Source organism: Parus major, chromosome 3, assembly GCF_001522545.3.
Source record: "Parus major isolate Abel chromosome 3, Parus_major1.1, whole genome shotgun sequence".
NCBI classification, from domain to species: domain Eukaryota; kingdom Metazoa; phylum Chordata; class Aves; order Passeriformes; family Paridae; genus Parus; species Parus major.
Window position 1 is genome coordinate 26,664,310 of NC_031770.1, and position 26,103 is coordinate 26,690,412.

A 26,103-nucleotide genomic window follows, 5' to 3' on the forward strand; every position below is an offset into this window, starting at 1 on the left:
TAGTTTTAGTTTTTTGAGATTCTCCATGCATTTTGGGACCCCAAACTGTGTCAAGTTTTGCGGGCTCTTGGGTCTCCAAAGAGACAAGCAGTTTGTTGGTTGTTGTAAAGTTGTCTATTCCACAAATACATAAGTTTCGAAGACAAAGAGTTCAGAGTATTAAAGTCCATGCTAAAAGCTTTCTGGAATAGAGTCCTGATGTTCTGAGCAGCAGCAGCTTCTTTCCTCTTTCTTCCTTCTCCTTCTTCACTCCAGTACAGGAGGATTTTATTAATAAATCATCCAATCAGCTAAAAACACGATTCTAAAACATTCTTCTTACACTAATTTGTGGTTAATTCTAATGTGCAAAAGTAGTGTCAGTTCTTACCCAAAATCTACGTATAGAGGTTTATCTGTTTACGCAAATGATTGTATTTGTTCTATCTAGAAATACAAGCAATGTTTTACTGTTTTCATTATGTCTGGAGTTAAGTTAATTTTGTAAAAGGTAACACTACTTTAGGGCTTTTTATTAGCTAACACAGTCTCTTAAAGCACTTAAGATATATTTCTGCTTACTTAAAACTAAAACTTACACTCCTACTCCATATGTCTGTGGCTTAATATATTTTAGTTCCTCTAAAGGCTCTAATTCAATACCTGCATTCCTTTCTCTCTCGGGGGGACTCAGAGAGGCTTCTATTTCATGCATTCCAACAAAACTGGACACACTATTTCACATGTAGCTAAGCAGAAATAAATAATCACTTTCACTATTCCTCCACTGGTATGACCTGTACACACTGCTGGCTCATGGCCAATGTGCTGTCCAACGAGACCCCACATCCTTTCCTGAAAAACTGCTCCACAGCCCATCAGTCCCCACCCTGTACTGTTGCAGAGGCCTGTTCCTTCCCAAGTGCTGGACTTCTCAAATTTCTTTGTATTTGTCCTTGCTGAGTTTTACAGACTTCCTGTCAGGTCATTCCGCCAAGCAGTCTAGATCCATTTAAATGGCAGCTCTGTCCTTCAGCACTCACTGTTCCCGCTTTAGCATCAACATGCAGGCTTGTTGAGCACACACTCCTGTCTCCTCCTCAAAAGTCTCTGAGAAAGATGTCAGAGAACCGGCTTCTGCCATTCTCTGCTGGCTGCTGCCTTCCAGTAGACACATGGACCGTGATCTATGCATCTTTTCTCATCTAAGTGTCCACCCTGTGCACTGTAGTGTTCCAGTGGGTCTGCCAGATACAGGAAGATGAGATGCGTTCTGTTATTTGGAATACCAGCTGTCTTTTTGTGCTGGTGCAGCAGCGAGCGATTCCTTTGCCCGACGTGAGCGGATGTTACTTCACCTGCACTTAGGCCAAGCCATGGATTTGCTCCTCATTATACGGAGGAAGGGAGAGAAACTGTCTCGAATGGGGCATTACTCCCAAAAATACTGACGTGTCTCCAAGGGTCTCCACGCGTAAGCTTTTGCTGCCCCCTTCAGCGTGGAAGGAGCCGCCTGACCCCTACAGGCGCAGTGCCTGGGCGGTCCCAGGCTGCGCAGCATCCGGCCGCCTTAGGAGCAGTACTGGGAAAAGCCAGCTTCCCACCGCCGTTCCGCCTCTGACGCCGGGTGTCACGGGGAATTCCGGCTCCCGGCGGGGCGGGGGCTCCGCTCGGCCGCCCCTTTCCCCGTCGCCTCCGGCCGCCCGCCCCCGCACGTGACTCAGCCCGGACCCAAGATGGCCGCCGGCCTGCGAGCCCATTCCCGGCGCGGGCATCGCGCCCGACTCCAAGATGGTGGTCAATGGAGGCCACCGGAGACAGCCTAGCGGGTCAGTGCGAGCGCCGTGGCCCGGTTGGCTGGGCGACGCCCCGCCCCCGCCAGCCCACCGCTCCCATTGGCGCCTCGGGGGGACAGGCCAGCTCTCATTGGCCGGCGAGGTGTCGCTCCCGGTGTCTCCGCTCCGGGGCCCGGGGAACTATTTTACATTGGGCGGAGGGAGGGAGGGGGCTCGGTCCGGTCGCTCCGGGAGCGGCACCAGCGGCGGGCCCGGGCCGGGGATGCTGGGATGCTGCGGGCGCTGCCCCCGCCGGGACGGCGCTGAGGCGCTGCTGCCCCCGCCGGGACGGCGCAGCGGTAGGTGCTGCCTCCGGTCGGGGCGCGGGCGCGGTGAGCGGGCGGGACCCGCCCGCGCCGCTCGCCCCCCGGCGGCCACGGGCGGCCATAGGCCCCTCTGCCGTCTGCCGAGGCCGCGGCTCCGTGCGGGAGGGAGGCGGGAGCTGCCGCTCTGTCCCGGCCCGAGGGAGCCGGAGGAAGAGACGGCGAGGACTCGGCTGTACCCGCGGCTGGGAAAAGGGCGCCTGGGGCGGGGAAGGCGGGGAGCGGTGGTGGTGGGGGGGCGGTTCCATTTTCGGTCCCGGCCGCCCCACTGAGGATTCGCAGCGGAGCCCCGGGTGCGGGGGATCGAACCTGCCCCAGCCGGATGGGGGGGCCCGGTGTCACCACCCGGGGTGATCGTAGGGTTGGTGCAGGAGCAGCGGGCTGGTCGGCGGTCTCCTGTGTCCGAGTTTGCACGCACGGTTGTTCGGTATGGAAATCACCCTGGCAGAATTACCACTAAAGAGACCTCGGGGCACCCAGCCTCCTATTAACCTCTTCTGCGGAGCGGGGTGCGTTAAGCATCAGGCCATCTTCCCTTGTGAGCGCTCATAAAAGTTTGCAAGTGGTCTTTTTAGGCATCTGACTCGAAGTTGTGAATGGTTTCTTGGAATTCTAGGAGCAATAAAACGATTTATTTCTGCTGTTGTTGTTAACTTTGTACTTCAGTACTTGGACTGAATCACAGTAACTTAATCCCATGGAATACATTTATGTCTCTGAATATTTATTTCATGAGGTTTGTGTATCATCTGGTGATGTGGTCTTACGAACCCAACATGTGAAATAGTCTGTTTCCATTCCCTGAATACTTACAGAATGCTCCCCTCTTTTATTTTTTCCCTCTCCTGTAAAGCTTGTTGTAGTTTTCTGCACTGTTTCTGATTGTAAGCAGCAAATGTTATGCTGTTCATCATATGGTGCCATATCCCATTCTGTGACTTGTGATCCCTGGCCATACCACACAAACCAAAGTTGCTTTTTCACTGAAGCTGATTCCAGTGTGGTTGGGAATGTTGCATCCATAGAAATCTTGAGGTGTGATCCATGCACCTCAAGGCCTTGTATCATGTGAGTTTGTGCCATTAAAGGCCTCCCGCTGGAGATTTCATGCATCTCTCAGCCTGGCCATAACCCCTGTTACCTTGAATGTCCCCAGCTGATGAGTTTACTGCAGTGAGACATTTTAAAGGAGGCAAGTTTCCAAGTTAGCAGCCTCCTACTTCATTTAGTTGTCAGTCTGCAAACCAAGATACTCAAATGGACCTCATGTTGAAGTGATAGCCTTAGCAATTGAATTTCAGTCAGAACAGATTCAGTTCTCTACATTTTTGTATGTGACCAAGTATGGCAGAATGAATTAGCTATACTTCTTGGGCAAATTATTTGTCAGTTCAAAGCAAAATACAGGAAGAGAGAAAACAAAGCAATTTTGTGACCTGATGGACTGAGCTGATAAAATCTGTTCTGATTTTCCAGTTGCTATAAAGGTCCTGCCTCTACTCTGGTTTTCAGGATTGCATTAGCAGTACAAATAAGCAATGAATTCAGACAGTTGCGTAGCAGTCGCTTGACATGACTTCACATGTATGAGAGCATTGGAAAAATGTCTGGGTTAGTCCTTGGAGGAATATATATATTTCTCTTCTATTGCTCTTTTAATGATAGCAGGTACATCTAAGAAAGAAGGAGTAAATGGAAGAGATTGGAAATCAACTGTGTTCTAGCAGAAAGGGTTTTTTTCAAATCTTCTTTGAAACATGTGAAACCTGTTACTCTGCAGCAAGGTTCTAGAGAGATAACTGACTGTTCTTCAAATTAGATATTTCTGTGATGGACTTATAACCCAAGATGGTATAATGTGCATTTTTGGGGCTCATTCATTATGTATAGAGATGGATTTTAGTCTAATCAAACAATAGTGATGATTTTTGTTAATAGTTGTAAAGCACCTTGTCCTGTGATAGCTTCCTGCAAAATAGCCCAATTTTTGATAGATACTTCATGAATTCAAATTACTCTGTGTAACTTCCATACAGCAGTTTTATCTATTCTTAAAATTTAGTTAAAGTGGTGATTTTATTTATTGCTGCAAATAGTGAAAAAAAGAGTAAAATATAAACGTGCTACCTTTTTGTTTACTAAGTTGTACATTCCTGACTTCACAGATGAATGAATTTTTTATGTAAAGACTCCATCATAAACTGATTTTTATTCCAAAGTATTGGAATAGGTTGGCTATTCTAGTAATGGTAGTTCTTGAATATCTATTGGTAATTCTTGAATAACTGTCTTCTTTAGGCTGATATCCTTGCCTTGTTTCCCCAAGAGCTGTGCTTTGTAGTTTCAACCCTAGGGGGAAATTAGCACTTAGTTTTACCTTGTGGTATTTGTGCCTAGAGGCTTTGGAAAGGCACAAGGTTTGGATGTGTTGAGCAACATGCAATGCCTCCCTTCCATCTGATTATGGCCTGCACTGTACTGACAGAGGGTTCTCTGTCTTCTAAAGATATCCACCTAGTTTAAAAAAACCCCATGTTTTGATTTATGGGGTTTGAAGTCTGAAGGATGATCAGCTTTTCTGATATGTTGACCTATGCATTAGTTTGAAACAAGCATGCAATTGCTCCATTAAATAAGAAGTGCCCTTGAGTGATATGTATTTGTGTGGTTTGGTTGTTGGACAGTTTATTTTAATCTTTGAGCTATATCTAGTTAAAATGTTGTATTTAAAATTTAGTAAATGTATGCTATACCTTCTGGAGCCGTTATACTTTGTCAGCTTGATAAATTAACTTCGACACACTGAATATTTTTCACCAGCTAACATAGCTGTTAGTTAAGTTAAATAAAGGAGAAGAGCCCACATGTTCTCTCCATGCATACAGCTGGACATTTCTGTTAAATTTTTCAACAGAAATGAAATTTTGATTGGTTCTTAAAGCTTCATAAATACACTAATTGGTGAATCATCTAATGTGTAGTTTAGTTTCAGGAAATATGAAATGGCTCACTAACTTTGTAGTTAGAAGATGCAAATCTCATCTCATCATCTCTGAGATTTTTCTTCTGAAAATCTCAGTAAGAAAATGTGTGCAGTGGTGGTGGTTGATATTTTTGGCTGTGAGAGAGGTTGGCTAAAACTCAATACAGTTATGCATAGTCTACATTAGTTTATATGGTAGGAACTCACTTGAAGAATTATCTGGAAGGAAGGAAGAAAGAATAATTTTACAGGTTTATCTGATCTTGGGACCTTATCCAGGTTTTGCTGAAGAAGCTTGCAGTCAGGAACCTCTTCTGACTCTGTCATGGGTCCTGAATATAGTTGATTTTCAACCTGTGTTTTTACAGTGCTGTGGTTGTTGAATTCTTGAGCCTTAGTGTTGGACAGCTGCAAAACATTTAAAGCCTGTCTTTGAAATATTGGGATAAGAAGGGGGGGGAGACGGAGGCTGGCTCAGATAAGTAATATTTCTTGAGGTATTCTTGAAGTATTTTCCTTTACGTAGCCCTATATGGTGTTTTCAGGGCTAGCTGGAGACTACTTAGTTATGTTCTGGGTTATTAACTGAAGTATTTCAACCAGTACTCCTTTCTTGTGAAAGTTTGAATCTTTTCAGTAGTTGAAGAATGAAAGAGGTAAGGAATTTGGTTTTCTTTCTATTGCAGCAGAGTAAGAGCAATTTCAGTGCAGTACATAACTACTCTGTGTAAACTCAAGGTTTTTAAAATAAATATTTTCACTGCTGTTGAAGGTGCATGGAGCATTCCTTAGGATACTGTTGTATTGCAATACCTATGGTGAGCACCAGTTTGTTAGAGGAAGAAACTTTTACAGTGTTTATAAGTGCTTCAGTGTTTTCTGACTGGAGCACATTTACAGGGGTGAAATTTGAAGTATTGCTTAAAAATTGAAGTAAAGTAGTGATGCAGTTGAGTAGGAGCAATCAAAAATAGCTTTTTTTAATACTAAATCTGATAACATTTTTGTTCTTCCTCAGCAGAATGAATTCTAATAGTAATTCAACAGTCTGCTTGGCTCCCAAATGAGATAACTTGGGCCTCATTGCTCAAGACTCAAATGTCCATCATAGGATTAAGAATTGTAATTCTGGAATAAAAAATGTCTGGCACTTACTACCTAATATTCCTGTTAGGCTAGTAGAGACTCAATGACTGCAGCTGAATGAATTAGGCTTGATCAAGACTGTGATAAAAACTGATCAAGATAGTCTCTTAGGCTTTTTAGCATCTAATAACAAAATGTAGCTTGTAGTGGTTACTTACGCCAGTTTCACTTCATTTTCTTCATGGAACTTGCCTAGCTAAGGATGAACATGTTTAATGGATTAGACTGTTTCTTGAAAGAACTTGAACAGGAAACTTCCATCTCCAATATGTCTGTAACTTCTGATACTTAAAATTTCATCTGCTTCGGTACATCTGGTTTTATATCAAACTATATACTCTCCCTCTGTGCCTTGGGTTTTTGGTTTTTGCAGTAAGACATGTGCAGCACTGTTTGATTTACTGAGTGATTTACTTGTGCAAAAAGTTCCTATTACTAAACTTTGGTTTTGGGGAGCTTTTATGTTTGGCATCTGTGAAGGAGATATTTTAATCATTCCACTACTGCATTAACTCATCAATTTTATCAAAATAATTTTTTAAAAAAAATTTAAATTTGCTCAATAAGTTAAAATTTCTATTGAGTTGTGTCTTGCAGTGTTTTTGACTTGGCAGATATGATTTCTCATTTGTTGGTCTTACTTGGGGCTTGAAAGGAGAAAGAACAATGTATTTTTAAGCTATCAAAGAGTTGTGGTGGTAAAATTATTAACAGTTAAGATTGAGAGGTCTGGATAAGGGGTTATCTTTACTCAAAGAACATTCCTTTCAATCAAAAGCTAGCAGTCTGATTGTTTCCAACTTTGCATCTCAGATAGGGTAATACCAGGCCATCCCTGTAGGCTCCACCACAAGCCATCTCCATATTCTCAAGTTATTTACTGCCTGAATCCTCATTAGAATTATGGTTATTTAGCAACAGACTTAGGGAGTCCATTCCTCCCAGAGGAGGGTACCTGACTTTGTTAACATTGATATGCCTGTTTTTCCTTGCCTTTTTCTGAAACAATGTGTGGTTTGGGTCTCTGTAATCACTTGTCAGGGAACCAGGAAAGACATTCTTAATGTTCTCTCACTATGATCATGGTTAATAAAGCTTCTGTTTGATGTGTCTTAAATTCTGCTTGTGTTATTACATACTTGGAGTTCCCAGATTCTCTGACACAGTTTCTCTGTTTTTATTCAACTGGTTCATTTAATTCACTGTTCTAATTTTTTTTTTCCTCTGGGTTAGTTGGTAGTGGGCTAAGGGAGACCAGCTCTGGGGTGTGTGGAAGGACATGGTTGTACAGAAGGGTGATATTGGTATGTTGTCCCTTCAGACTGCAGCAACTTGTTCTCTCTTAAGTCTGTCTCATCCAGCCACACTCTTAATGTAAGAAATTGTCTTTTGAAATGTCTTTTTGTCTTTTGAATCCAGTGGGTGAAGTTTCTGCTGCCAAGATATCACTGGGTATTTTGACAGGTTCTTGCCAGCAGTTTAATTCATTTGGACATTTGACATGATTTAAAACTTTGGCAACAAACCTGATCTTTGATTTTTGCTTTGATTTTATTTGTTCATAGTACACTGAGACCTTAATGCAGATTGCACAATTATGGTAGATTGGGATATAGATCAGATTTAAAGTTTCAGTATCAAACCAGCTTTATCTTCAAAAATGTGTGTGGTTTATCCACTGAAGCAATTCCTCATATTGGTTGTTCTTAAGATCTGGTAAACTTATTTATGGAAGCAAGAACTTTGACAGCAGGAACTGGATGTAAAACAGATCCTGTGTCATAATCTAGATTTAAATTATGAGATTGAAATTACCAATTGTGTAGTATATCCTGGAGAATGCAAAAGTACTACTTCTGGGTTTAAAAATGCTCAACAGTGGACTACTGACTTTGGGAGAGGCTATCAGGACTATGTTAAAAAATATTTGACCTGTTCTTGTATTCTCTGATGAACAGCATGTATTGCCCAGAGAGGTTTTTATCAGGTGTACCCTGTGATGGTCAGGGCTATTCCTATGTTACATCCCATTACTGTATTTTAGGAGTGTGTTGTCTGCTAGTATATGCTGACATGATTAGCATATAGCCTGGTTTGGCCATTAACATATTCTGTCCCATCTGGATTATGACATTGTAATTGTTGGTTTCTTTCCATAACCTAGTTCTCTTTAGTTGAGAATGTTTGAAATAGTCATTTTTTAAAAATCTGACTTTATACTTGACACTTAGCATAATGTGCACTGGTAAAGTTGTAGAAATACTGATTTTTTTTTAACCCCTATTCACTTAATCTGTTTGAGAAGGAAAATTAATTTCTTGTTCTTTATGAGAAAGATAACTCAGCAATTAGTCTTCTAGTATGACAATTCCAAAATAAATTATTTTAGGTCTTCTGTGGTTCTTTCATATCTTAATTAAATTATTTCCAAATTCAGTCAATCTGCACAGTAGTCTGTATTATAGAGTTATTTTTATTGAATTGTATTCTAGCAAAATTTATTTTAATAAACACACAGACTCTTTCAGATTGACCTGATGATCTCCTGTTTCCCTTTACAGGAACTAAAAAGATAAAATCTGGGAATCAGTCAGAAGTTTTAATTTTTATTAAAGAAGTAAGAAAGCTGTTTTGGCTCAAGAGTCTCTGTTGCCAGTATCAGTTCTCATGTGCAGATGATATGGTTTTGTTTTCTTGAATTCCTTGGAGTCTGAAGCATTTGTTAGAGGATTTAGCATTTTTTTTGATAGAACTGTTAGTCCCCATCTGCATAGAACATGGTTTTGTTCTCTCAAACTCCTTTAGGAGTGAAGTGTCTGTTAAAGGAATTTCACTGATTTTGTCAGAATGATTGTGACTAATCAAAACTGTCAAGTAATTGCACTTATCTATAGCTCAGAGTTGCTTTTGTGGGTGACTGATGACCATTGCGTTGAACAAAATTTCTATTTTGCTATTTGTCCAGCAGTTGTGAACCGAATAAGTGAGGTTTGTTTTGTTTGCCTTAAGGTCGAGACCCATACCAGTTGAGCAACTGGTGTCTGAAATAGTAGTAGGCCTTTTGTATCTTACATCAAGGTTTGGACTTAGATTTAGTATGGCACTAGTTTTGGAAAAAGTTGTGTTCTGTAGTTCTGTATAATTCAGGAAAAAATGAGTTTTTGTTGATTGAACTTATACTTGCTTTCAGGTCAGAAGCTGGTTTTTAGAGGCTAACTCTTAAGCAGCCTGAAAGTTTGAAATGTTCTTGCTTTGTGTGTTGTTTGGTTTGTCCTTTTTCCACAATTGATGATCACTGTTGTATTTTTTGGTGGCTGATGTTTAACTTTTTTCACACCTAGTTTTGATCAGAATTTTAAGAATGGAAAAAAATAGCAATGTACCATTGGTTGTCTCTTTGACCGTACCTATATATAAGTACATATGGAAATCCTTGTTGCTAGTGTGCTCTGTAGGAACTTTACAGCTCTTTTTCAGCAATAGAGTTTATACGGGTAGAAAATATTCTCCTGTAGTATCATAGATGACAATAGATAGCAGTAACTGCAAATCTTCAGCTTATTTTGTAAATGTTTTTTTTAAAATATAAATTATTTTGGTTCTAGTCCAGGAAGTTCTTGCTTATAGGCTCAAAAATTTTCACATTATGAAACCACTTTTTTGTTGTTTCAGTTATGCAAATAATTCAGTAGAAGCAAAACCTGCAGAATGTCTACATAGCCCATGAATTCTACATTTTTTAAGCTTTAGTCAAATATGAAATGTTCATCAATTTTGCACTGTGGTAAGCCTGTTGTCTCAATGCTAATAAAGTTAATGTGGCATACTAATAGTATGTCTGTGCATGGTTGAGGAATGTGTGATCCTTGTACTTGCTTTAAAGCCTGTAATAAGTGAAAAGAATCTTGATTTGACAGTTTCATTCACAGTGGCATGTGCAATTTCACACAAGTTTTCTAATGGGACACCTGCAGTGGTGTTTTCTGTTTCTCTGGGAAATAGAGACACTGATTTTTGGTTTTACTTTGTTCATAATTGCAGAGAGCACTATGTAAAACAAACCTGAAAACTGTAGAGAAAAGAGAATAATGTTATGTAAGGAGATAAAATGCCATACAGTTACAGTTTATTATATGTTCTTTATTATGAAATTTCATAAAGTCATATTTCTCCTTTTTAATAATAATGCTTTTTTGGACAAAATTTGATACTGCAAGGATGAGCAAAGCAGAAATTTTGCCCTTTTTGTTATGCAGTACAAATCCAGAAGGAGAATGTTCAGGGTCCATTCTCAGTTTTTCCCTGTAAACTCACCGCTTGTATCTCATTTTCTGGGTTCTCAAAAATGCTGGACTTGGTTTCTTCTTTTACTCATAGACTTCCTTTTCTTCGTACTATTAAGTTATAGCTTCAATGCCAGAAAATCTACTTTGCAATTTAATTTTAGCTGACTTGAAGAGGGTCAGTAATTAGAATTACTGTTTCCAGCAAGTTGAGTTTTCCAGAGGTCTTTTTATGAAGAATGTGACTGTGGATTAATTGAACATGAAAATGAGTCCAAAACTTATTTCTGCCAAAGGCTAATATAGGAGTAGGTGCTAGTAATGTTTGCAGAACTCTTTTATCTAGGTAATTTGTAGATGTAGTGTTAGCTGTTGCCCAAGGAAGCATAAAACTGATTTAATTTAGTGAGAAAATTACTGGAGTACAGCTTTCCTGTAAAATAGATAGCAATTCTCTGCAAGTTTTTTAGTTTTCACTCTTACAGGCAAATTGATTTTGAGAAATTTTTAAAACCTGCTGCTACCAGGCTTCCTGTCAACAGTAAGGTCGTCATCTCTAAAGTATGGTACCCTGTCTTTTTTCAAGTTATTGTGAATTCAGAGAGGACAGTAAATTAGCAGTTGTTCATTTAAGAGTATGCTGACATCATGGATTACATACCTAACATAACTACTTCTCTTTTTCCTTGCTTATGTACCTTCCTTTAGTGTCAGGCAACAGTGCTGCTCTGAGGCAGCCATATGACGTACTTTAGTCATTCAATAGCAACTGAGAGTACTCAGCTGATGCCTCTGTTCAGAAGAATGTTTAGTTCTGTGGTTTCATGAATCACTTTAAGTTTTCCTAATGCCCAAGATGCACTTTTCTTTTATAAAAACGTTATAGTATTGCTATAAGGAGTGATCCAAAGGGAAGCATTTTGCAAACAGAGGAGTTTGTTGTTAGCATGGAAAAATAGTCTTGGTCTTTGCTGTTGGAAATCCTTTTGATTTGTATTTAGGAGTTGTGGTGTTACAGATACAGCTATGTATGAAAATATTCTGATCTTTGATTTGGGACAGTGATGAAAGCCAAATCTGGAAAAGAATGTCAATATAAAAAGTTTACTCTCTGTTACAAAATCTTAGTAGGTGGACCTACCAGTATAGCACTGTTTACAAATCCTTTAAGTGAATCCATTGCTACTAATCTTTTTTTCCTACTCATTTAGCCTTGCATGTATATTTTGTCTTTTTACTAATTTTGGAGTTGAACCATGTATTTAGCTCTAAGGGGAAAGTGGTGCCTATATGCAGGAGCTGAGCCTGGGGCTCAAATACATATGTGTAGAAAGTTGCTACTCAAAAGACTTGGCACAAACATACCTGTCCTATGTATGCAGGAGTCAAGTAGGTAGGGGTAGACTGTGTATTCATGCACTGCTTTTTGTGTGGGAGCAGACAGAAAGAATATACAGACTTGAGCCTCCTTGGTGAGGAGCAGCAGCAAAGGAATATATTGTGAAGTGAGGGAAGCGGAGTTCTGTGTCATCCCTGCTGAGCTGAAGCTGGTAGTGTGTCAACAGCAGCACAGCCACAGGTGCTGTGGTGCCAAACTTGTGTGCGATCCCTGGGCTGTAACACAGTGCCAGCATGGTAAAATAATTATTTCTGCTTTTGCATCTTTCTCCCTTCTCATCAGGTAGAAAGGACATATGACCATGGAAATCTGTTGTGGGAATATGTTAAGTTTTCTTGTATCCAGAGGCAGGCAACAAAGCTGGTGCAAGGCCTGGAAGCAGTGTCCTGTGAGGAACAGCCAAGGGCTTTGGGCTTGTCTGGTTTGGAGAAAGGGAGGCTGACCAAGACCTCATTGCTCTCTACAGCTCCCTGAGGAAGGGGAGAGGGAGGTGCTGAGTTTTTCTCCCTGAGATCCAGAGATGGGATGTGTGGGAATGATTCAAAGCTGTTCCAGGGCAAGTTCAGACTGAACATTGGGAAGCTTTTCTTCAAACACTGGAACAGGCATCCTAGGGAGGTGGTCGATGCCCTAAGCCTGTCAGTATTTCAGAGGTGTTTGGACATTGCCCTTAAAACATGCTTTAACTTGGTCAGCCTGGAATTGGTCAGGCAGTTGGACCAGGTGATTATTGTGGGTCCCTCTCAGCAGAAATACTCTATTCTACAGAGCAAACAAGCTGAAAGAAAAAGCTCCAACAACAAAAGCCTGGTAAAAGGGAACTTTGTACCAAGTGCAGCAGTGTTCAAAGGTATTTCCATTTAAGCTGTGTATATGTCATGCTCATGTTATGATGTTCAAATAGCTTACAATTGCCCATAGTGGGAGTTGAACAGTGGTAACTGGATGTAAAGAGTTAATGGCTATGACTGTTTCTGGTTTTATTTATATATGGTTTGAATTTCAATAGAATGTCGAGGACTGCTTGTAAGAGTGAAGAAAAAGCTCTCCTGGTCATATTTAAGTCTTACAGTTGAGGTGGGGTTGTTCCCTCTTCACACTCTGATGGGTGTGGTAGTTTGGCATTTAGGAAAAAAGTGGGAAATAGCCATGGAAGTGATTTATCTGAGAGAGGCTGCTGGGAGTTTCTTCTCTGCTTGAGATCAGGCCAATAGCTAGCCAGTTTTGAGAACTGACAGCATTTTGGACCACTGTAAAGTAAGATCACCTTTGTGAGTGCCGCCTTTTAAACTCAAGCCCAGGAACTTCTTGTCTTTTTATTTCCAGGTTGAAAAGTATCGAAGCTCTAGTGTGTCTGGCCCCACTCCCCCATGGCCTGTGCAGCCTGGGGGCGGGGGAGGCTGAGCCGGACTCCAGCAGCTCCCAGGTGGGGGATGGAGACTGAGGGGATCCCCTGGCCCCAGGCTGGGCACTGCTGCAGCCCCTCCTGGGAAACCCTCTGGGTCGCACTCCAGCAGAGTGGCTGAAGCCCTTCCCAGGGGGGCCCTCGGCCCTAGGCTGGGCCTGGTCATGGCTGCTGTCATCTCACCAATACCCTCTCACCCTGCCACCCGCCATGGCCCAGGCCAAGGACTATCCCTGTCTGCTTTAGGCTGAGAGAGACACCTGAAATCCAACACCATAAATACCTGCGTGGGTTGGGCCAGATTTAACTCTTTCACTACACAGATGGGACTTGCAGACTTAATCCCCTCTCCAGAGAGAGCAAAGTAGGAGTGATCAACATGTAAAAAGACAACATAAAACATCAAAGTCAGTAAAGTAAGGAGTCAAGCCTCAGATGGAAGGAGAATGAGGAGGAGCTTTAATAAGCTGAAATATTCTTTTAGTAAGACCATGGAGATGTACAATAATGTTCTGAAAAAATTGTTAATTCATGAAAGAGTATTGGGGAGAATGAAGTATTTCAAACTGTAGACCTGGGCAAAAGTATCCACTGATGAAGCCAAGCAGATGTTGGAGTAGCTGTGATCCCATGAGATGCTGAGATGCTTGAACACAGGGAGAGATGAGAGCTGATGAAGACTCTTTGCCCCCAGGGAAAAAAGAAGAAAACCTCTGCTCCCAGAGATGATCACAGAAACAGATGAAGAGAACCTTTGCCTTTGAATAACTCATCCATGAAAAAATACCCTTTGAGTTCATGGCCCATGAACACACCTCAGGGTGGTGTGAAAATGAGAGGAAGGCATGATGGCAGATTTTCTTCCGGGTGGCTGCCAGTCATGGGAGTGAAAAGCCATGAGAAACTATTTTCTTGTGGAGAGCTCTCCATGGAATGACAAGAGAAAACTCTCCCTACAGAGAGGAATGAAAAGACTATTGTATAGTTGGTACTGCTTTAACACCCCAGGTTTTGTCTCTCTATTGTCAGTTGGGAAAGGAAAAAGGTTTGGTGTGGGGAGAAAAGGTTTCTGGAGGTTTTATTCTGGTTTCTTATTCTTGTAATTTTATTAATAAACTTTCTTTATTCCTTTTAAGTTTTAAGCCTGTTTTGCCCTTCTAATCCACATCTCACAACAAGAAATGAATAAATATTCTGGTGATTTTAACTAGAGGTAAAACCACCACATTATTTGGTGCATTGGCCAGGAAATGAGAATTGGCGAATTTAAACTACTAGTGGGGTCTTATCTTGTCCTTATGGATTTTAGTTCTTGCTTACAGTAGGCCTAAAAGTCCTCTATTTTCAGTGTTAAGAGAATATTGTCTTTGTGTATGCTGATGTTGCTTCATTTTCTTGTTGCTCTCTTAGGAATGGAGTATGCTATTGTATGAGATCAGGGCTGTTAAGTCTTGTAGTTGAATCTGTCTCTGAGGCTTGCAAAGGTCACTCTGACTTACCTTCAGATTTTTTCTGGAGAAAACAAGATGGCATAGAGTGCTAATGTTACCTGATCTCAATGAGTAAACAAACAATTGGAATTTTTAGGAAGGAAAATATTATTATATTCTATTTGTGTTTGCTGACTTCATCTTGTGTTGTCATTTCACTGAACCTGACATTGGTCATCACATGGAAAACTCTTGAGTGTGTCTAGCCACTCACCCAGGAATTTGCAAAGTCAGAATGTACAATTTGAACAGTTTGATTTTGTTTCATTGACAAAGCATCCTATTTTGTTATGCAGCTGTAAACTTCTGTGTACAAAGAGCATTTCTGCTTATGTGAAAATGGAAGTTCACACAAGTTGTTCCCAGTGGTTCTGCCTTCATCTGTTTCTTCTATAGATAATAGGAAGTGTTGGAAAAAATTTAAGAGATGGTATATTCAATCATTTATAAGTTTCCTGATCTCTGATCTTCTGGACCAAAATACTTTAGGGCTTTTCTTCACCTTGAGTTTAATTTTGTTTAAAGCTTTTTGCCAAAATTCATTTGTTTTCAGAAACAGAATTGGAATAATTGTGCTACTTTATAATGTCAGTATCTACTTTGAAATATTGTTGTGCACCTCTGAACTGGAACAACTACATTAAATTTGTCAGTGGGTAGCCTCTGGCTGAGCAGTATGGTTATAATTTTACATGAAAATCTGCCTAAATTGAGCCAATTCTCTTCTTGAAAATTTCTGATCTGGACATGGCAGTGTTTTGTTTTGTTTGGGTTTTTGTGGGGTACCCTCAAGACTGTGTGCATTCTGTATGCTCAGCAGGATTTTTCTTTCAAGTACATTTCTGGGATGCAATAAGCTTTGCATAGAATGGAAGCCAGAATTGTCCCAAGTTAATTAGAGGATTGAAGGGGGTCCTGTGGCACAAAGCCAGCTGGGAAATCTCTGAGACAGCCCTGACAGGAGTCAGCCCCAGAATCATGCAAGTTCCTTCTTGTTCCTTCTCCTTTCCTGTCCTGTCAGCTCTGCAATATTTCCAGACTCCTACCAACACCGGTATTTTGACTGTGACTTTGACTGTGTTAAGACTCAGAAGTTGAGGTATCCATACTAGGCTAAAGCTTGGCTTCTTCTATATCTGAATACCTTTGTTACTTAGCATAACAGGGATGTCACTCATCACACTCGTGTAACTGTGGTTGTAGGGAGGGTGCTCAGTCACTTCCCACAAGCAGGGTATATGCATTTGGTCAGGAGTAATTGCTGTGACAGCCAAAAAAAGCTCAATGTGATTCTTCAGAGACTTTCACAGATAAAAGATTACTGGGACAATGAATCTAAAGGTATTTTTCTTTAGGAGTTCCAAACTGGACCAAGTTTGTCTGAACTTTTCTAAGGATAGCAGAAGATACTCCACACCAAGGCTGCATTTCCTGAATTTATAAAATGAGGAGGTGGCTTTTTAAAGATGGCCAAAATGTAACTGTTTTGACGTTTTTTTCTACGACTTAGACTTTGAAGAACTATTTTAGGTAGCTACCCAGCCTATGAAATTCTGACCAAATCAGAAAGCTGCAGAAAGCAATTGAATGTGTCTGACGATGTGAAGCATTAGGTGATAATTTTTTAAAAAGAAAAATAAAAATAAATATTTTCAGAAGCATGTCCTTCTTATTGTGAAAAGACTTAGGGGCTACCAAGTAGACTAACTTTCTTTGCTATTTTTAAGGTGGCTAGTTTAAACTTTAGGAAAGATAGCCTAACCTGTTGACACAGTACAGCTGAAAGTTTATTTTTAAAAATGTATTTCCCTGTAGCAAAATCTGTCTCAATTATGTATACCTTGCAGCTGTGTGTGGGAACTCTTCTCTGAGTTTCATTGCTGTCTTTTCTCTGAACCAGCAGCAGAACCCACTGTGGCAGCATGAACTTCTCAGGAAGTTGGTACCTGCTGAATTGGGTGTTTCTTTTCCGTGTTCATTCAGTATAGAAGCAAACAGATTTTGCTGAAAGAATGTTCCAGTCTGGCTGCTCATCAGAACTCTTATGAAGATAAATAATTTTTCTTCAAATCATGACAGATTTTAAGTTACCTACAAGTTAATTTTGTATGTCTGTGTGCCACTTGTGCCAGTACTATCAGAATTTTGTAGCCTTGTGTACAGTCAAACATTAGGCAGTGTTCTGGGGTTTTCCCTCCCTCCCTCTCCCCACCTAAGTGGCAGACTCCTTCCAATCTGTAGCAGAAGAGATTGACATCTCTGAACTTGCACAGCTGGTTTTAGTTATATATAATAACTTTATATAATGGTTTGAAGGGTGCTTAAACTGTGACTGATCATGAGTATCTTAAGCAAAAGTCTTAATTTTCATCTATTTTTGAATCTAGAGTTTGGAATTCTCATTGTTGTGATCACCATGCATGTTTTTCTTCAGGAATTCGTGGCCACTGCATGACAGTAGCTAGATGTGGAAACTGCCATGTCTCATAATGACAATTTTTTAAAAATTATTAACATCAAGAATCAAATTCCTTTTCATCATGGAGGATACTTACAGATCACACAGCTTCCTGAACAGGTTGTTCCAGTGCTCTTGATATGTTCCCCTGCTTTATAAAAAAAACCAGAAAATGTCTGGTGTTTTAAGTAGCAGTTGAACCATCTTTTTTTTAAAAATAAAGATGAATATTTCTTGTACTTCTGTATTAACAGTTTTCCCTGTTACAGTGTTGCAGTTCTTGATCTTTTGAAGAGTACAGTGCTTTTCTAGATGAGTGAAAATTCTAGAAGCTAAATTTTAGTTCTTGCTTTACAATTAAGACTTTGATTTGATCTTTCATTTAATAAAACATGTTTCAGGTTATAAGGAGAATCTGGGTCAACATTAAGGAGTAGGTATCACAGAAATGGGTAAACCAGTATTAATAGCCCACTCACTGCTACTGGTTGACATGGTTCTTTTCCCTTCATCTCTTTGCATAGCACTGGAGATTCTTCTGCCTTCATGCTATCACTTTTCTCTTCTAGTTTCTTTTTCCTCATTGAAATGCTGTTTTTATGTCTTGTGCTTCCATCAATTAGCTTATGGTGAAAATGGAGGTCAGATGAATGTTTGAACTAATGCAAAGGGATGGGAGAGAAGCAAGAATATCCCTTTTAATAGGTGCAAACCAGTGGCAGATTAGTTATCATGGACTATGATAACTAATACATACATACGGTGCCCTTTCCATGGCTAAATTCTGTTGATGACAAACAACCTAGAAAGAACTGCAGTCTTCAATAGTTGCCCTTTGACGAGTTTATCACTCAGTAATAATTGATTTAGGTTTGCTCAATTTTCCATGGTGCTACAGACTCTTCATGCATGAAATGCAGCCTCTGAAGCTATTACAGAATCCCACGATAGGTAACGTTGGAAGGAAGGATCTGCAGTGGATGATCTGGTCCAACCTCACTGCTCAGGCAGGGTAAGCCATTCATACAACTGAGTCTCTGCATTCATAGGGCAAAAAAGTATTACTGATTTTATTAGTATCATGCAGCTGGCAATGGTGTTATAAAGATTCATTTTTCTACTCTGTTCCTTTGCTGCATCTTCTTGAAGTTCCTTCAGCTTGTAACTTATATTCATCCGTATCAGACAGGAGCCCTTGATACCTAGCGGCTTTCCAACACTGAATAAGCTAGTGTGTAGGCACTCAAGTGGTATTACATGTTAATGAGTTGTCTTTTTGCCTATTAATTAATAGGAATGTGTAAGACCCTGATGGAGAGATGGGGACTTCAGACAAGTCTTCTTTAAAATGCTGTTTATTCCATAGACTAAGTTTCAGCAATTGGGGGTTGTGAGTCAGCCTACATCTGCTGACTATAGGCAAGCCATGTGTCCTGAAGCCCCCTTCAGTTGTGGTTACAATGCATATATATTTTTCTTTGCTGAGCATCTTAATACGTAACAGCCAATCAGCATCGCACACAATACCTTTACATTTACATATAACCTATCAAAACTGCTAAAATTACCATACTGTGTTGGTGATTAACCAGTCATCTGAGTTAGTAGTTACATGTTAAATTTGAAACTTACTTTGCAGTGGAAAATTCTTCTTGCCATGGTAAAAAACATCTTTCTGTCTGCCTATGCTTTTTTACTTGGTAGAAAATATGCCTTGTTTGAAGACCATTTAACTTGTTGGACCTTAGCCATAAAACCTCCTTCCAACTTGACTAAACCTTTGTTCTAAACTTTCCAACTCAACTAAACCTTTGTCCTCTCAGCTTTTCCAGCAACAACTGGCCCTAAAAACATCTTTTATATATCAAAGCTTGCTTTCATTTCTAGAGAACCTTCTGCTAAGCATTCATATCTGTAAAACTTTTCTGTTAAATTTTCATCCTTTCCAACAAGAATGCCCATTAGCTAGCCAGTGGATTAGTAATTCATGGCTAGGGTCTTGCTGCAACAATCCTTTAGTGATAACTGAACTCAGCTTTTGGATTGGATAGATGATTTCAAAACAGAAAGCATTTATGTATTTTATTTTCAGAAGAATTTAGAACCAAATACATATATTTTTCTTAGAAAATTATCATCCTGTGGGGGCTCACATAACATGCACAGGTGCTTCTTTTATAGAATAAGCATTTCATTCAAGTAGTTTTTATTTAACTGATTGCTTTATGTAAAACCAAGAAGAAGAATGTAGCCACATATTGACAATCTTCCTATCCTGTTTCATCTTACTGTACAATGGACTCTAGCTCCTTGAAGATAAGATAGTGGTGTAATAATCTAGTTAGCAATCTAAGTTGTAATGGACTGAAGCAATTGATGCTTTAAAGAGGAAAGAACTGATTTTCTTACCAGTGATTGTTCACTCTCTGTAATGTATATCTTGTGCATATAGTCGTAGTCCTATATTTCTGACTATGTGAAGGGTTAGATATTATGACTTGAAGCTTTTATGGTACATCTTAATCCTGTGTTTTGAATCATGGGCATTCCTTGCATGGCGCAAGGAAAATGTGGTGTGGGTGGGGTTTTTTTGTTTATTTGTCTTGGTTTGGTTTTGGGGTGGGTTTTTTTGGTTGGGTATTTTTGTTTGGTTTTGTTTGTTGTTTTTTTAAAAAACTGAGTCATGAAGCTCATGAGTAGAGACCAAGAGATCCTCTAGATTTACTCATTAGTAGTCTTTGAATACAGATGGAGAGCAGCTGTTGCAAAGGGCTGGATCTTTTGCTGTCAGGCAGAGAAACAATTTTTTTTTTTGTTATTGCTGGAGCAGTAACTCTAGCACAGTAACTTAAAATCTCGTTACCCTGAGGTTTGCTTTTCTTTAGATATTGCTAATGGATCATTGTCCTGGTACTGTGTAACATAATTAGCAGTTAAAGGAATGTTGCAGTTGTTCATATGGTGTGCCCAGGTAAGAGCACAGTGGCACACTCTGTGGCTCTTGGGGTGAGTTTGCTGTACTAACAGTGGGTTGACTATCAAATGGTTCCATTGCAATCTTTTGTTCTCCCAAGCACCATCATTTGGCATTAGTGCTTATTGATTGAAGTGTCTTTCATACTGATACTACAAGTACACTTCCAAATTTCCAGGGTTTTAAGATATGGAAACTTTTTGTTGCTCTGCATTGTTAGAATTCTTGACTAGCAAGCTAAAACACATAAAATGTGAAACTTGCAAAGATATTGTCAATGTATTTTCTGAGCAATTTGCTTTGAAGAAATTTAGTTCTGACTTTTTAATGTTTATACTTACACTATCTTGAACAGAAAAATTCTGATCTATATTGATGTTATACATATTTTATATATATAATTTTTTGTGTATGTTTATATGTGAGTAGACAGACACTTGTTGGTTCAGTTATACAAACTCAGTTAAACTAAGGATTTTTTTTTTTTATCCCTTACTCCTAAGAAAGATCTTCCTACCTCAGGGGCTGAACCTGCAAGGCTAATGCTTTAAGGTTTTTTTACGGTGATTTTTAATAATGTGGAAAAACCAGGGGCAGAATTTCAGCTTCATGTTCACTGAAATCATAATTGTTAACAGAAGTCAAAATATGTTTAAAGTCTTTTAAATTTTCTGGAAATCCCACTTAAAATTCCTCATGCATCCTACTTCTAGCTAGTTTCCAGAATGTTGGGGATTTTTTAAACCTTTTTTTTTTTAAGATTCTTTAAAGATACATTATAATTTCCTATGTTCATAAGTTTTCATCACACATGCTTTATGTGCTCAATGTACACAATTTCCAGAACAGTCTTAGTTTTGATTTTCTGGCGGATTAGTCCATAATTTTAAAGTTACATTAACACCTTTAAGTGAATTTTTGATGGCATTAGAAAAACACAGTTTCAGTTCCACTGCAATTTAGTGAGTTGCAGCTGGCTGTGCTGCAGCAGAACCCTGCGCATTAAGGCTTGGTTGATGCTCAGTGGCAGAACTTGCAGGTACAGAACCACAAAGCACCGGTTTCCTTCAACTGGGAAGTTGCAGAGAAATGTTTCTGATAGCTCTAGCTGGGTATAGTCTAGGATAAAGTTTCCCGTGGATTACAGTGAAAACATGAAATAGGCTAGACCTAGTAGCAGCCTTCCAGCTGCTTCTCCTTCTTTGCAGTTTGTATTCTTTTACCTTCCCCAGGCTGGGCCTGGGGAACCAGGTGCTTGCTGCCAATTAGTCTTGTCAAGACAGCCCAGAGCTTCTCTTGACAAGCCTGACTGCTGACAGCAGCTGTGGGGGGTAGTCTTAGGCAGGATTTTAACTCTTTGCTTGCCAAATGCTTTGCAGATTAAAACCTCTGGTCTCATTCTGCAGTTATTCAAATAGGCTTCTATTTCATTAAAGTATATTCTATACAGAAGCTGATCAAAGATTTCCAGTGGTGCTGTAGTGATAGTTTACTTGCCAAACTTCTGGCAAGTTAGTCATTAAAGTTAGTCATTAGAGTTAAGTCATTATGAAGATCACGTTATAAGTTTATGTTACTAGAACTGTCCATCTCAGGCTACCTTCTACTTGCTGTAAAGCATAGATGTAGCTGGATAACAGCTTGGGCTGTTACTCTTCTCAGTTATTATGGTTTTAGAAAGTTTTGAACTTTTGGGTCCATTTTACTTAAATTTGAGAGTAGGGCTGCTTTTTTTTTCCTTGCAAATTGCATGAATGATAGTAATACTTTTTCCTATGTGGTTATCATTGTAGATACATTGCTAGAGAAAGACAAGTACAACTTTGGTTTTATCAGTTGATAAGAAGTGGCAGGTAGTTAGTTTGTGTTGGAGAATATTATTTTTTGCTTGGTCAGGTTAAAAGGACACATAGGAAGTGCCTGGGTACATGAGAAAAGCTCTGTATACAGTGTACAGGAGGTGCCTGGAAGCTGATGGGCAGCATGGGTACAGCGGTAAGGGAGAGGCATTAGACAGGCTGTGGAGGTTTCGAAAAATGTAGTGAGAAGAAAGGACTGTTAAATCAGTATAAATTGATCCCAGAACAGGAAGAGTGTATTTGGAAAATAGGCCATTTGCAATTGAATGAAATGCTCTGTTTACAAAATACATTAAATTGAATGTTTTTACTGAGCAAGTCAAAAATGTGAGATGTGATTTGGCTCATCTTTTCAGTTTTGCTTCCAATTTCCTTTCCTTTTAGTGAGGTACAGCTTCAGGTAAAAAAAGAAGAGGTATGCTTTTTCTTAACTCAGAACTCCCAAGATTTACATACAAATAACCATTAGATCACTCTATTTCAATTTGAGACCTATTTATATTTTAGAACTTCTTAGAAGAGGATGTGCTTCATTAATGTTCTTAGAAGTAGAAAGAAATTCTTCTCTGCTAGGGGAGAGCTCCATAACTATTCTCAGAGTACTTATGGCAGATGTCATCAAGAGGGCTCCTGTACTTAACTTGAACACTGACTGGAACCATTTATTCTGTCCACAGATTTAAAGAAGTATAGTGTCAGGTTCTGTGTGAGAAGAGTTAAACACAGGAGTATGGTAACCACTACTACACTAAGTCACCTAAAGTTCTCTTCCATGGCTGATACTTTACCTTGCTAACTTAACGTTCATTCTTTTGTTTTTTCAAATGTTATGGTGAAATTGAATTGCCTGCTTAGGGTGTACAGAGGTAGTTTAAAGGAAACTGCTTCCATTTAATGTTGCTTGTGTGGATTTACATGTTACGATGAGTGGCCATCATCAGGATACTGCCTAAATTGTTTGAAGGTTTCCTGACTTGGAATTAATGTGTGCCGTTGTTTTGAATTTGCAGTTTCTAGCATAGAGATCTATGTGGAGTTATTGGTAAATGTGTACAGTGTTATTTCTGTTTTAATATCTGAAACTCACATTTGCTCTGTAATTCTTACATAATTAGAACTACTATCTTTGTTCGTGATAGTTGTGTTATTACCTACTAGACTTGTGTAAGTAGAGGGAAAGGAGTATTTAAAAAACAGTTGTCTCTCATTTTGGTTAAGTGCCATAACTTTCTGTTCATCTATTGATGGCTTGTCTGCTTCAGGGATTTCAGATTTTCTGAACAACAAAGAATTGGATAGCAACTGTACAGTACATTTCAATCCAGGGTGAACACACATAATCCCAAAATTGTCCTTTTGGAACCCCAAAGCCTAGTAAGAGGCTTACAAGAATGTTCCACTGTTCAAGGTCTTGGAGCAGTATTTTTGAACTGAAGTTATCAATGTGTAGCTGCTTGAGAAAAAACTGGCAGAACATCAGCAGTCCAAACTAAGACTGCTTTTTTCTCATTGCAAATCTGTACCAAGGAGTGGGAGGAGTTTACTTCTTACTACAGCTTGGAACAATGGCAAAATATCATTATTTTACTTTGATTTGACAGTCTGCCAGTTTAAGTCCTTGAAACTTGCAGCTTTCCTTGTGGTTTAGCAGAATGCATCAAGCCTATTCAGCATTTTATTTTTGAAGTAAAAATTTTCAGTGGCTGAACTTTCAATGCAAGTGTTCAAAGGAGCATCTTAAGTAGAGTCCTTTGCAGCCAGAGCCCCACAGCTGAGAATAGAGATTTCTCTTCACAGTAGCTGTCTAAGAACTTAATAACTTCAGCAGAACTAACCAGTGCTGTGGAAGGAAGCAGTGTTGCCCTGGCTGCTGCTGCTTCCTCTCTCTTTATCTGCTTCTCCCATGTGTTAACTTGAGTGTTTGTACAGAAGTCATAACCAGATGGAGTAAATGATTGAGACTTTTTCTGAGAATTCATTTTAGTCTGGATCAATTCCTTGAGCTGGTTGACTGAGCAGCCATATGGTGTACAGACCACCTCCTGTACCAGCACAGGTGGCCAGGAAGAGGCTGACACCATTTCTTTTGGTTGCAGTGCTGACTTAGGCCAATTTTGTTGTGTTGTTGGAATTGTAGCTCTGTATCCTTTACCTCTTTCCTGGCAGGTTTGAGTTTTGGTTTGGGGATTCAAACCTTTGTACTCATCTTCCTATGCAACTGCACTTCCAATTTATCAAATCCTAATATTTAAAAACCAGTAGTACTTTATCCTAATAAGGCTTTCATGAGCACTTGAGACACTTGGCCCCTTTACCTTTTCTAGTTAAAAGAATAGCAGCCACCTTTTCCTTCCAGGCCTCTTTGAGCTAACTGCAGTGAGCACATTTTTGTGTGTGTAGAAAAATGCATGGTTCCCCTTAAGCCAACAAAGTCCTTGTTTTTTAAGAAATATTATCTCTAGTATTACAGTAGTAATTTATTATTTCTGGAATTTCCAATTTCTGCATTGGATGGGAGGAAATTGCTTTGTAATCCTTAGTATTGCCCTTCCTTCCTCAAGTGTGTTACTTCAGATGTAGAGGGTTTTGCCAGCCTTTACTCACTTTGACTGAATAAAGGTTGAGGAGTACTGACAGGAGCGGCTCCCTCAGTGCATCCCCACAGCAGGAGTCTGCAGTGGGCATTTGGCAGCGTGCAGATAGGACAGTGACCTCTTCAGCAAGCATCCCTTAATGGAAGCAAATGTCTTTAATAAGGGTCTCTTGTCACTGCTAAGCAAATAATTTTAAGGAATGACACAAATAGAAGCAGTGTTTCCCTCCAGTCTTTTGCTTGTACCTCCATGGTCTGTGGGGGCATGCACCAGGGTCGTGGAATGTGGTAGCTGGTTTGCCTGTGTAGGCTCCAGCTAACATTGAACTACACAGTGTGCAGGGAGCAGGGAGACTGATTTCTCTCCCTCCCCTCTTTTCCTTCTCCTGTCAGGTTACTGGGTTTTTGACTTGTAAGAATTGTCTGGTTTTGTATTCCTTCAATGTTTTGACCTTGTTATCTTTCAGAGTTTTGAAGCTATCATCTTACAAAAATACTGAAGTAAATTATCTTGTACATTTTTATTTTTTGAACCTGTTCTGTTTCATACTTTGTGCAGTGTATCATCTTTGGTGAAGATGGTACACTGTTAGGAGTTAATACTTTAAATATAATCAACCATACTGAGTAATTTTAAAATTGGGTAAACTGTGAGAGTAGAACAAGTGTATTATCTTTTCAGACAGAGCACAGCCATGACTTTGAATAGGGTTCCTATGAAATCACAGGCAGAAAGCCCTAGCTAGATCTTGTGACATTTCTGGAAAGAGTGGTCTGAGTTTTCACAGTAATCTGTTAATATGTGGTATTTTAGGATTACAAACAAGTTGTAACTGTAGCTTTATCATATTGCTGAAAAATCTCTTTGTTGTCTCAGCAGTTAGTACTCGGAATACTTGAAGACTACACTCATGCAAACTTCATGCCTTTGAAGGTCTCTAAATTTACTGCAAATGGAAATATATCATTAAGGTACTACTGCTCATGGCTTCTGTAATCCCTGTAGAGTGCTTATTATATGTTATTTTTAAGATCATTCATGCCAATTCAAAGTAGGTAGAAATTATTTTTAGTTGAAAAGAGATTGTGTTAAGAACATCGGTAGAACTTTTTATTTTTCTTAGAAAAATAATTGGGGTTTTTTGTTCTTAGAAAATCTACAAATGGTTGAATTCACTTTGTGGATTTTGATGGAATGAAATTGATTTCCTGTTTAGGCTAGAGTAACCACTGACGGTGCTTCTTTTTAAAACTGAGCTGGCTTTAGAACCAGTTCAGAAACAATTTTTATTTTGTCAAGCTTAATGCTGCCACAAGAAATCTGGGAAACCACACATCTGTTGCACATTTATTTAGAGTAATTTAAAATCATTAGG

The 26,103-nt window shown here is 39.6% G+C and overlaps 1 protein-coding gene across 8 annotated transcripts in view; it reads left to right on the forward strand.

The window, feature by feature from the left end:
- Window positions 1–1,695: 1,695 nt before the first annotated feature.
- The window catches only part of SOCS5 (suppressor of cytokine signaling 5), an 82,244-nt gene continuing 57,836 nt past the window's right edge, over window positions 1,696–26,103 (forward strand). For 2 of the 8 annotated variants that reach the window (XR_004496806.1, XR_001520355.3), the window contains exon 1: window positions 1,987–2,113. The gene's annotated coding sequence lies outside the window, so the exon portion shown is untranslated. Of the gene's footprint in view, window positions 1,809–1,986; window positions 2,114–21,901; window positions 25,700–26,103 lie in introns of those variants that run through there. The other 6 variants (XM_015621350.3, XM_015621353.3, XR_001520366.3 and 3 more) reach the window with 6 other exon arrangements.